This window comes from Arvicola amphibius, chromosome X (assembly GCF_903992535.2).
Source record: "Arvicola amphibius chromosome X, mArvAmp1.2, whole genome shotgun sequence".
NCBI classification, from domain to species: domain Eukaryota; kingdom Metazoa; phylum Chordata; class Mammalia; order Rodentia; family Cricetidae; genus Arvicola; species Arvicola amphibius.
Window position 1 is genome coordinate 25,964,863 of NC_052065.1, and position 12,877 is coordinate 25,977,739.

Sequence of the window (12,877 nt, forward strand, 5' to 3'; positions counted from 1 at the left end):
GAAATCAAACCCGGGTTGCTGGTGAGCTCAGAAATCAAGTTGCAGTTGTGTGGACTCCCCAGCATCTTCCGTCACAGTGGTGGCTGGTTTGGAAGCAGCCCCACGTCCGCTTCTAGGCTAGGTTTCCTCACAGGAGGCCAATCACTTCACATTGACTTTGAACCCCCAAGTAAGAGATACTCTGAATCCAGAGACCTGGTAGAAGCCATGCCTGCCCCAGCACCTCACTCTCCCTGCTTAGAAAGGAAAACTTAGATGCCTTTCCACCAGGTGGATTCCTCTGATTGCAATCACTCCAGGCTTCGGTGATTAGATTCCATTAGCTGTGGGAATCAATTGAACAATGACCTTTCCTAAAGAAAAGGGCCAGCTTCCAGAGCTTTGGCTGGCTGCAGAGCCCAGGAATTCACTGAAGGAAGGCAAATGAAGACATGATCACTTTCCTCTTTCTTTCTTTTCTTTTCTTTCTTGTTTTTGTTGTTGTTGTTGTTTTTGTTTTTGATACAGGGTTTCTCTGTGTGTAGCTTTGGAGGCTGTCCTGGCACTGGCTCTGAAGACCAGGCTGGCCTCGAACTCACAGAAAGCTCCGCCTACCTCTGCCTCCTGAGTGCTGGGATTAAAGGCGTGCACCTCCACTGCCCAACAAGACCAGATCACTTTCTTAAAAAATGCTAAAGAGATCCTTTTCACACTACTCAATGACAGCAAGACAAAGACAGGGTAGGTGCAGGAAGCAAGGAGCTGCAAAGAGCAACTACAACCTTTCATCCCTGCCCTGGGTCCCCTGGGCAGCCATGGAGACCAGCCTGAAGGGTTTGTTGGCAGCAGAGCAACAAACAGGTTAGTGCCATCCCAAGACATGCACAGAGATCAGCAGGGACAATTGCTGGCCTTGGGGTCTCCTCTGGTCTTTCCCCCACCTCTGCTCTCAGCATGACAAGTCCAGGAGGTTAAGAAAGGTCTCCCCCAAAACACACTTCTCTCTTGGCATTGGCGAAGCCTGTGGCTTGTATTCCCAGGTTTCCCAAGGCTGGCAACAATGATCCATAAGCCACCTTAGGGATGCTGATGCGTAATTATCATATGGGCTTATTTAAATTTAATCTAAAACACAAGATTCCACCAAAGGAGGTTTTATCATTTGATATATGTATTTGTATATATAAATGTCATAGCTAGAGACACACAGTTTTGGTTTGAGCCATCTGTTTCAGATTGGGCTACTCCCCATCCAGCCCACTGCCCTGAACTCCCTCCCTATCTGCATCCTGGTGACTCTGCAACTCATTCGCTAGAGCTGAGGCCTGCCTCCCCAATCCACTGCTATCAGATCACAGAATTCATTGTAGCCAACAGGAAGTGAGCAAAAGTAACAGTGGCAACTTCTGAGCAGGAGACTTAAGAAACACTGTATTCTCGTTTTGCTCTCGTACAGTTTTGCCTTGCCCCAGCTGGCCTGCCCTCTGCTCATCCACAGGAGGATGAAAGACATAGAGCTAATGTGGACCCAGCTCTTACTCAAGCCTCTGCTCATTAACCAAACCCACGTGACCAACAGACATTTCCACAAAAGTAAGTGCTTACCTGTGCTTTGGGTGATTTCTTCCACAGCATCATTTCAGCAAGAGCTGACTGATACACCCCCTAACCATATTCCTCTGCCTACTCAAGACTCACAATGCACTATCTACCTTTTAAAACAATACTATCTCTCTCTTGTTCATACCCTTCTTAATTTTTACTTAACTTAGCACAACTTATAATATTCTTTTTTGTTTTTATTCTTCCTTTGTAATAAAATGAAATTTTATGATATACAAGACATTGTTCAGTACCCAAAGCATTGGTAAGAGAGTGGTAGGCACTAAGTAATTTTGTACAGATACATAGGTATACTTCTTTTTCTCCTTAAGTCTTTTGTTCAATTTATGGGGGAAGCTCAGAGACTTTATGGTAGGTGAACTTGAAAAAAAAAGCTTCTTCTTCTTTTCTGGGGGAGGGCGGGGGCTGTTATCTCTCCAGGTGTGGGGGTGCATGTCTATAACTTCAATACTTGAGAGACTGGGGCAGGAGGATGGCAAAGAATTTTAGGTCAACCTAGATTATCTAGCAAGTTCAAGACCAACCAAAATCATAAATAGTGAAACTCTGCCAGAGAAAGACAGAGAGAGAGAGAGAGAGAGAGAGAGAGAGAGAGAGAGAGAGAGAGGAGAAACAGACAGACTGACTGACTGAAGGGTACATCATACATTGCTTGTATTAGCATTCAACTTCTAGACTCAAGTGATCCTCCTGTCTCGGTTTCTCCAATAGTCCAGACAGTCCGTAGGTACATGCCACCTCACCCAGCTAAAACAAAACATTTCTTAGAAGAAAAAAAAATCAGGAAAGTTGAAAATGTTGGAAATGCTGATAAAATTCTGCGCCCCATATCAGGGACTGTCTTCAACCTTAGTGGCTTTGTCTATGTGTTACTGGGGTGCCGGGAGGGACTTTAAAAGGATTTAGGTAGCTTCCAAGAGCTGTCAGAATGTTTGACTCTGGCATGGTGCCTGCATCATACGTTAATTAAATTATATGGCAGAAACACCACAATGTCAAGAGCAGATATTACAGCCTTCAAAGCCTAACATTAAGTGAGGTGTTTTCTAGCACAGGGCAAAGTATACCTCTAAACAAACTCCTTTGTCTTTCCTCAGCTCTCTAGACATGTACCAGTCAACATAGCCTATGAGAAGATAGCCTGGACGATTTTATCAGGTGCAGGGGTGTACCCCACAAAATTCTCTAACTTGTAAGACAGTAGGAGGTTCATGGAGTCATACCTGCTTCCTCCATCTGACCCTCAACTTTGGTTTTGTTTGTTTATTTCTGAGAGTCTCACTATGTAGCCCTAGTTGTCTCTCTATGTAACCACCCGGCTGTCCTGGAACTAGCTATTGTAGACCACACTGGCCTCGAACTCACAGAGATCTGCCTGCCTCTGCCTCCCGAGTGCTGGGATTAAAGGAGTGCACCATCAAACCTCTAGACATCTCCCAGGGGGAGAAGATCTGGCATTCTGTATGTAACAGCAGGTTCTGTCTTCTAAGATGGTTCTAGCAGCGGGGCAGCAGCTGGTATAGAATGGCGGGATTCACATGACCTTCCCCTGTCATTCCCCCTCCCCCTTCTAGCACTGGGATAGAACCCAGTACCTAATACAAACTAAGAATAAGATACCACTCTACCTACCACCGAGCCACAGCTCCTACCATCCAAATGTTGCCATTTTTTTAAGATAATAGTCTCATGTATCCCAAACTGGCCTCAAACTCACATGTACCCTCCTCCACCTCTAGAGTGTTATTACTATGCCTAATTTCTTTTGATTACTGTTATATTTATTTACTTATGGAGAGCATACAGTGGTACCAGTTGCCACAGTATGCATATAAGCACAAATTGTAGGTGCCAGTTTTCCTCTGTCAGATGAGTCCAGGGATAGAATTCAAGTGTTCAGTCTCTGAGGCAAACCCACTGAATGAACTATCTTGCTAGCCCTATGCCTGGTTTTTAATGGAGTGCTAGGGATAGAACTCGGGGTATCATTCATGCTAGCTAAGTACTCAGCCCCCTCTAATGTCTTAAATAGGAATGGTGAGGGTTGAGGATTATTGTCTCAACACTGCAGACTGGAAGAAGAACGTATGCTTCAAACTGTCTGAGGACATCACAGGCGAGTACCACCTCCTATCTCTTGCGGTTAACAATCAAACTCCCAAGGCTGTTAAATCAGAGGGGCTTATCCATAAACAGCACAGCAAGGTTGAACCCAACCAGATGTGTGTGGTGTGGCTCAAGTCTCCCCAACTCCCAATGAGTGCTTTCTGGGTGCTAGGTATTATTTTAAACCTGTTATGCCCACCAACTAATTTAATCACCTCACCATTATGAAATGGGCCATGTTGATATTTTTTGTTACAGGGCTGAGAAGCCAGGAACCCCGGCTGAGTGAGAAGAGTAACTACCTAGTCACACAGCAAGGCAACTGGTGGAGGCAGCTTTTGAGCCCTAGTAATCTTGCTTCCTCAAACTAACTTCTATGTGGTCTTTACTTTTTAGATGTATTCACCTTTAGTCATAGTGCACATGCACAACTATGAATGTCAAAGGACAACTTCCCAGAGTTGGTTCTCTCTTTGTACCACATGGGTCCTGAGAATCAAACTCAGGTTGTCCTGATGGGCAGCAAGCTCCTTTTCCTACTGAGCCATCTCAATGCCCCCTTTTTTGTTGTTGTTTCTCTCTTTTTTTAACGTATTCATTCATTTATTTAATGTATCTAAGTGCTCTGTCTTCATGCACGCCAGAAGGAATCTGATCTACTACAGATGGTTTGAGTCACCATGTAGCTGCTAGGAATTGAAGTCAGGTCCTCTGGAAGAGCAGTCAGTGCTCTTAACCACTGAGCTATCTCGCAAGTCCCTGTTGTTTGTTGGTTTGTTTTTCAGACAGGTCAGCACAGGCTGACCAAGAACCCACTTAGTAGGTGAGGATAACCTTGAACTACTAATTCTTCTGGGTCTCTCTCCCTGATGGTAGATTATAAGTATTCATCTATTCACCTATTATTTTGGTTTGTTGTTGCTGCTGAGACAAGGGCTCAGTCTGTAGCCCAGGCTGAACTTGAACTCATGGAGATTCTCCTGCCTCAGCTTTGAGAATGCTGGGATTGCAGGCATAAGTCACTACACTGGGTAAGGGTGAGGGATAAGAAACTGCTGCATCGCTGGGCAGTGATGGCGCACACCTTTAATCCCAGCACTTGGAAGAGAGAAGCAGGCAGAGCTCTGTTAGTTCAAAGCCAGCCAGGGCTAAACCCTATCTCGAAAAAAAAAAAAATTAAAATAAAAAAGAAAAGAAAGGAAAGGAAAGGAAGGAAGGAAGGAAGGAAGGAAAAAAGAAATTAATTTATGAGGTTAATACGTTCCTTGGTAACAATTTAGGATAAATGTAACAGTTTAGGATACATTTAAACTAATTCAGACCTTTGAAAGGCTTTTGAATTCTTTGCAATAGGCATGTCAAATAAATAGTGTACCTTCAAAAATGTGCCTTCCAATATGGGTGTCTGTGGCACTGGTCTTTAAATTTTTCTGTGGGTTTGTACTTCTTCAAGGTAAAATTCTATTTTTTTCCAACCTCCTCTTTTTTTAAGATAAATTAATTTTTTTTAAATCTTCTTAACTATCCTGAAAAGTTTAATCAGGAAACTAAAGGGAGCAGCAGTCTTGCAGAGAGGTAGCTAACAGTTGGGTGGGAGAGGCCTACACTTCTCCCCCATCATCCTTTGATATCCTTAGAATGTTTTGCCATGTAGCCACCATCCTGGTACACATCAGTAATCCCAGTATTTAGTAGGTGGAGACAGGAGGGTCAGGAGTCCAAAGCCAACATCAGCAACATGAAACCTTGTCTCAAAATAAATACTGCTTCCCCATCCCCCCCCCCCGACAAAAAAATTTTTTTTGTCATGTACAGGTATTACCCCTAACATCTGCAACCAACATGAGCTAGTTGTCTGGGTGGGACCTTGGGGAAGAAAACACAGGCTATCAGCCCCCAAACCCCATTTAGTAGACTGTGCTGAAGGCATTTGTGGCAGTCCATCTTTATGTAAGTGGAACAGATTAAAAAGACACCACACTCTGAAATAAGACAACTGTTGGAGCCCTCCTGTCTCCCAGGAGCTCTGAGCATCGCAAGCTCCAGTGCAAAGGGTACACATGAACTGGCCATAGTGGCGTCCACCCGTAATCTCAGGACTCAGGGGATTTAGCAGGAGTTCAAGAATACCTGGGCGGGGCTGGAGAAATGGCTCAGTGGTTAAGAGCACTGACTGCTCATCCAGAGGACCAGGGTTCAATTCCCAGCACCCACATTCTGACACCTTCACACCAATGCACATAAAATAAAGATAAATACATCATAAAAAAAAATACCTGGGCTACATATTGAATTCCAGGCCAGGCTGAACTACCATGTCTCATACTGCTCCCCCCGCATGTGTCTGTCTGTCTGTTGCTCTTGTCCATGTGCGCGTGCTCTCTCTCTCTCTCTCTCTCTCTCTCTCTCTCTCTCACACACACACACACACACACACACTCAGAGTAAAAAGCACAAGCTTTCTCTCAGCTTTTGAGTGAGAGAGAAAGCAGGTTCCTGGAAACCTCCTGCCCCCCTTGTACAAGCCATCAGCATGGTATTAAATAGACCAAAGACTTGAGCTAAAGGATGATGAATGAGTGACTGAACCACTCTCCCTCGCTACCCATGGAGAAACACGTGACTCGACACCCACCACCCGCCCCCTAGTTCTATGTATAGGGAACTTCCCCTTCCCAACCTTGACTTGATCATATTTTTGTGCAGCACAGGATCTAAGTCACCAAGTGTTCACAGACACTCAAGTCCTGAAGCTAACAGGCAGGGACTCAGGCTATCCCAAGCTCCCCAGGCCATCTGATGAAGGGAAGAGCCCCTGCTATTGGCCAACTCGTTCAGTCTTGGGAAGCTCTCACAGAGGCCACGAATTATCCACCTTTAAACCTGAACTGGGAAGTGTTGTTCCGAGAGGCAGTAGGGCTTCCCGGGACTTAAGCTAGCTTGAGGGAAGGGTGCCCAAATTTGGGGGCAATGAGGTCTGAGTAGTGGGCTGGAGAGGGCACACTGCCAGCTCCGGCTGGCCTGGAGCCAAGAAGTCTGACTGAACTTGGGCCAGCCCTGTTGGCCCACAGACTCAGTAAGCTCACTGCTCCAGCGTTCCTGGCCTCTTTGTTTGCGCTGCCCTACAGTTCCCTGGTAGTGTTTAGGAATGCTTTGAAGGTTCCAGCATGTTTCGCCAGTGCTGAGGGAAACCAAGAGCAAAGGCTGGGCCCAGGCCAGGTGGCTTGAAGGAGGGCACCTGTGATCACACTGAAACACCCCAACGGGCAAGTGGAATCTAGGGGGCACAGAGGGAGTGTGCCCAGGGAAAGGGAGATGTATTTAAGCCAGTTCGAATTCTCTACTGGGAGACTCCCCTCACAACTCAAAACCTTGGAGATTCACAACTTTGTTTTGTTAAGGGAGTCCGTATTCCCTTATCGAGAGAGAGAGAGAGAGAGAGAGAGAGAGAGAGAGAGAGAGAGAGAGAGAGAGAGAGAGAGAGAGTGTTGGGGGGGTGGTGCACAAGCTATTCTTTTCTGTTGGCGGAGGGCAACAGTGCAGGCTAGTCCTGACTAGAAAAGCTGCCTTCTTGATTTGCATCAAAATCTCTGGCCTGCCCCCCCAGGGGAAATAAAGTCAGGCAGGCTTTCCAAGGAAGGGGGAAGTAAAGGGCCCATGTGACCTCTGCCACCGTCTAGACTGAACAATCTGGAAGGCCCTGGAGCTTAGCCCCTGCAGGGTTCACTTCAGATTGGCGGGAGAGGTTCCGAGTCACGGGCTGCCTGTGGCCTTACCTCCCTTCAGGAATCTAGCTGAAGGCTAGGGGTAAAAGTGGAGCTCTGGAGGAGGCTGACTTCCTTCTCAGTCTCAGCTCACTCCGGCCTTTGTTGTCCTCCACAGAAAAAGTAGGAGCATTTTGAGGATTCTAGCGCTGGTGGCCCCAGATGCCCAATATACTGTTTGCATACAGCAAGTCTTAAAAATGGCTAAAATTTTTGCCCAGGAAGAAGAGTTTTGTCCAATCAGCAGTTCCTTTAGTCCTCTAACTCTGTGTCTTTGGTACTTGGGTTCTGGTCTTGCTTTTTGTCACATTGACCCAATGTTTTCACCCTCAGAATCAATTTCCTCCACTGAATTAGCCAGGGTTCAAAGCCCCAAGGCCTTTCCAGGTCTTCCGCCACCTTTCTTGGCAGGCAGCTCTGATCATCTGGATCCCACGTAGGGGGCCAGTGGCTTTGGCTGCATTTCCTCCTGTTCCTCCGCGCTCCGTGTAACTTGACCATCCACTCGGTCCTTGGGCTCTTTGACACATCTGTCCCTTTCTGTCTCCACAGCCATTTATCCAGTTCCAGCTCCTGAGTACATAGGCCTGTAGCACATGAGCAATGACTCCAAAGCCACAAGGGTGCTTGGGTCATTTTTTTTTTTTTTTCTCTGCAGCCAGCATTGTCTAGAGCTCTGATAAACCTCCCTCTTGCTCCCAGATGATGACACAGGCCTGGTTTAGGGACATGTGGTCTCTGGATTTTCCCCTTCATTCCCATTTCTACTTGTTTCACTGTTGGCACTGATATGGCCTCTGAAGCTCTGCTTAGGGTAAACAAAGTGATCCAAGGGGTCCCTTTCTTCCCACTCTTAGAAAAGTCACTTTCCCTGCTTAAGTAATGACCGCCTTTTCCTCCTAGCTTCCTGTCAGCCTACGGATATTTAGTGCAAGCTGCCCTGGGTAGAGTTTAATTAGGTACCAACTCACCCAGGGGCAAAAACCAAGGACCCCTCTCAGGTTGAACAAATGGGACCCAGGCCTGATGTAGGAGCCTGTAGCCAGCCTCCCCTGGTTGGTAAGTGACTGGCGGCCAGCAGGTAGAGGGCTGTCCATTCGCAGCTAATGATCGCCTTAGGCACCAAATGATGGAAAATCCAGGCTGGCTGGCAAGCTGCAGGGCGCAGCCAGGGACAATTGTACGGACCAGTTTAAGGGCGGCTTCAGGGAGGGATGGCAGAAGGAACATAATGTGTGTGTCTGTGTGTGTGCGTGTGTGTGTGTGTGTTTTCTCCCCTAGCCTCCCTGCTACCTTTCCCAGCTTATGCTCTTTTCTTACATTTTTCTCTTGTTTCCAGCCCATGCAAGTGGAAATTAGAAAGGTCTTTGAATCCATTTATTTGTTTTAATAAAGACAGCATTTTAAGAAGCATATTTGCAGCAATTGAGTGTTAAACTAAACACCAAGCCAGCTAAATGTGTTAGGGGGAAATGAAAAGTCAGTTTACAAGAAACATATAATTAACACATTCTTTGACTTTCTCTAAGCCTTTGTCTGGCTCAGGACAAGACAGAAGAGCCATGATCAACTTTAATAAAATGAAAGATCGTATCCAGGCAAAAGGGGGACAGGAAAGTTCGGAGTGGGAAACAAAGGCAGAAGAAGGGATTTAGGGCATTGGAAGATAAATGCGTAAAAAAAAGACATCTTTTGTTTTTCTACGTTAGTCAACAGCCATTTTCTCCTTCCCAATAGGAAGGCTCTAGCTTGGACTGTACCTGTGAACAGTCACAGAAACACGTCCTGGAGGGGGAGAGGAGGTGGGACTGTACCTGTGAAGTCACAGAAGCACAGTCCTGGAGGGGGAGAGGAGGTGGGACTGTACCTGTGAAGTCACAGAAGCACAGTCCTGGAGGGGGAGTGGAGGTGGGACTGTACCTGTGAACAGTCACAGAAACAAGTCCTGGAGGGGGAGAGGAGGTGGGATTGTACCTGTGAAGTCACAGAAGCACAGTCCTGGATGGGGAGAGGAGGGGGGACTGTACCTGTGAACAGTCACAGAAACACGGTCCTGGAGGGGGAGGGGGAAGATGGAACAAGGCACCCACAGGAAATGCAGGGGGGGGGGGGGGACTCAGGGAGCTGGGAAAACCGGGCTAATGGAAATTACTATGGCACAACACGGGAGTCTTCCCATGGCCCGACTTCCAATAAACTGTTCCCCTCCTCACCCCTTGGAGAAAGTGAAATAAGACATTAGACTTTCAATAATCTCATATGGTGATGATCAATCAAAACCCAGAGGAGAAGGCCAATTTATAGAAATTGTATCTGCTTCACTGGGCGGCTGGAACCAGGGAGCTGAAAAGAACACTGTGGCCGCCTTTGATGTGTGAAGTTGCTCCCAAATGACAAAACGCCAAAAAGCACTGCCTGTACACATGGGGTCTTTTCAAAGAGAGAGGGTGCTCCATAGAGGGCTGTCTTGGGCCTCTTACTGTGGGGACCTGTCTAAGGGGAAAGCACATGGTTAGGCCACATCAAAGCCATTTATTTTCTATTATCTGCTGGTTATTTTAAGTTGGAGTTGCCATCTTTCTTATTTGTTTTATTATCGCCACTGAAGTTTATTTACTGAATTAACTTTTAATGGACCCCTCGACTTTGTTCTTCGGAGTGTAGCTTCTAATACTTGGGCCTTTTTAGCTAGGCCCCCCTCCAGGCTTTGGTGATCAGCTTGCCTTTGTGACCCTCAGGCCCCGTCCCCTCCACCCCAATCCTGGAGGTGAAGAGCTCAGCCTCTGTTAACTCCTTGACTGCTGGTGTCCTTTTTTGTGTAGCTACTAATCACCACTCCCCTTTTGATCACTGCCAAGTTCTCAGGTTGAAGGAAGGAAAAAAGACCTCTTGACCATTCTGACTGGCTTCCACATGAGCCTGAAAATGTCGACAAATTTGAAAACTCTGCCGGGCTGCTTTGGTCTGATTGCTAAAATATGCCGACCTCAAGCCCCCTCCCCCCGCCCTTTTTAATCTGTTTCATATTCACAATTAAGCATTTAGTCTGGGTAATAAATCAGGGCGGTTTACGAGGCTCACAAGAGACAAACAAGCGAAAAAGGGCGCAACACAAGCCCTTGGAAGCGGAGCTGCCAAAGCCGGGAACTCCAGGCACTGGAACTCCTAGGGCAGTCCTGGCGCACCCCGAAAAGACTCCCACACCCACTCTTTGGCAGGTCAGGGGACCTAGCAAGGTAGAGAGTACAGATGAACAGCCCTAGCCTAGGGCCCACACGCCTGGAACCTTCCGCGATAATCTGTTTGTACCTGGCCTGCCCCAGCTCCGTGCAACTCGGCAACCCTTGCCCTACAAGGAGAGCTGCTGCTGGCAAAGGTGACCACCTCACCCCCACACACACCCTGTATGGGCCCATTAGTCTCTTCCCCACAGAGTACTGGGTTCCCCTCCCCCACCCTCTCCTATCCGCTGGCTCAGCCTAAAGATTTCCAAGCCTACACTAACCAAGGAGAAAAAGAGTCCCTCCATGCCCACAACGTGACTGCCACCAAGCCTGGGCATGAACCTCTCTGGGCCCGCTCCTCCTCCCAGGTTTCAAACCTAAGTCGCCACAAAGCTACTTTCAAGATTCAATGCAAAGCGGGATGGCGCCTTTGAGTGGATCCAGGCTTTACAGAGAAGCTGGAAAAGAGGACCAAAAGACACAAACGGGACGCGATCACGCCGCTGCAGAAACCCCAGCCCCGGTTTTAGTGGCCACGCAAACTCGGGGGGCTCTTATGTGTGCGTTTCCCGCCTTCCTGGAATAACCGTGAGAAGTGGACCTGGACCAGAGGTTTCGGGACCAGTCCCAGTCCAAAAACCTTGAGAGACCTCCTCAGAGAAGAGTGGCTCGGGGTCACCTCGATTGGGCCTTTTGTCGCCCTGGCTATATACTCAAGTTCCCTAACGACTGGTGTTCTTTGATGCTATCACCGGACGCGGTGGGGCGGGAACCGGGGATCCTGGCTGTACAGCCCACCCGAACCAGGGAGAGGGTATGGAACCAAGTCCCCCAACCCGCACATAGCACAAACGTCGCCCTTCCTCTTTCCCTAGCACACATTCCAACTGCGAAAGCCATTACACCGCCGGCGCGCGAGAGACTTTTAAAATATTTACAGCCCGCTCTCCGCACGTAGCCTGATCCATCTTGTGGGCGCGGAGGCGGGGCGCTCAGGCGGGGAACTGAGCCCGGGTGGGGGGCGCTAGCTGCTTCTCCCCACCCGCGGCCCCCGGATCCTCTCGCTGCTCCCACTGTCGTAACCCCGGGCTGGAGAGGCGCCCGAGCCTGTGCGCATCGCCCCCGGAGGCCCTGTCCCGCGCGGAGAGGGCGGGGGGGGGGGGGACAGAGTCCGAGAGAAGGGAGGGCGGGGAGGCTGATTTAGAGGTTCTCACCGGGAAGGGAGCAAGGCACAGACCTGAGAGCCGCCGCGCGGTGAAATCCGAGGAGCTCTCTTGGCGAGGAGGGGCTGTCAGAGGCCATTTATCTCTCGCCAGAGTGGAGGCTCGGCTCCCACACACCGCCCGCGAGTAACAATGGTCAGCGAGCAGCAGCTCTGCACCGCGCTCAGTTGCATGAATGGATGCGAAGATGCCTGTACTCCGCTCCGCTCCCGCGGCTCCTCAGCGCCCCTCCCCGCCCCCGCCCCCGCCCCCGCCCCCGCCGCCTCCCTCGGCCCCCTTGGGGCGCCTCGCGTCTCGGGGTTCACAAAGTTGGGCCCTACAACGTGGTCTTCTCACTCAACCCGCGCCTCCCGCCACCTCACCCCGGTTCCCCCAAGCCGTTCCCAGGGCCTGGCACCTCGCCATCGATAGTCATTAGGGGCTGAAACTTGACCTAGCCTTCTCAGCCTCCCCGACGCAGACCACCCCCGCCAGCTCGCTCCTCTCCTCTCCCCAGCCCTGGCAGCTCGCGGCAAGTTTACTTTCAAGGAGTTTGAGGACCGTGTTTCCGCGCAGAGGCCGACCGCATGCGACGCGAGTGGGGGGGGGGGAGGGAGTCGGGGCTCCGAAGGGTGTCACCTGTCCAGAGTGCCTAGGGTGTTCCCAGGAGGTTCGCTGGCTTTCACCCAGTCGCCACTCCCAGTCCGCTGATCCACAGCGGGTCCTTGCATTTGGCACGTGCGCATGCACTCTGGGTACTCGGACCCCAGCCCCAATGTCCCGCCAAACTTATCCGATAGCAGCAACAGTGTGCCCCAAATTCTTCACGGCGACTAACAGTCTCCAGAGTGTTGGGGAGAGGTCAGCTGCAGACGTGTGCCCCTTCGACTCTGCATAGGAGGTCTAATAAAAGTCCCCCGCCAGTTTCGGCTTGGGTTGAAACGAAGCAAACCCTATTCCTCCGGGTTCGGATCTCATA

The 12,877-nt window shown here is 49.3% G+C and overlaps 1 protein-coding gene across 1 annotated transcript in view; it reads right to left on the reverse strand.

The window, feature by feature from the left end:
• Positions 1 to 12,043, reverse strand: part of Bcor (BCL6 corepressor) — an 89,370-nt gene extending 77,327 nt beyond the window's left edge. Inside the window, exon 1 of the mRNA XM_038317018.1 lies at positions 11,934 to 12,043. The gene's annotated coding sequence lies outside the window, so the exon portion shown is untranslated. The remainder of the gene's footprint in view (positions 1 to 11,933) is intronic.
• Between the last annotated feature and the right edge of the window lie 834 nt (positions 12,044 to 12,877).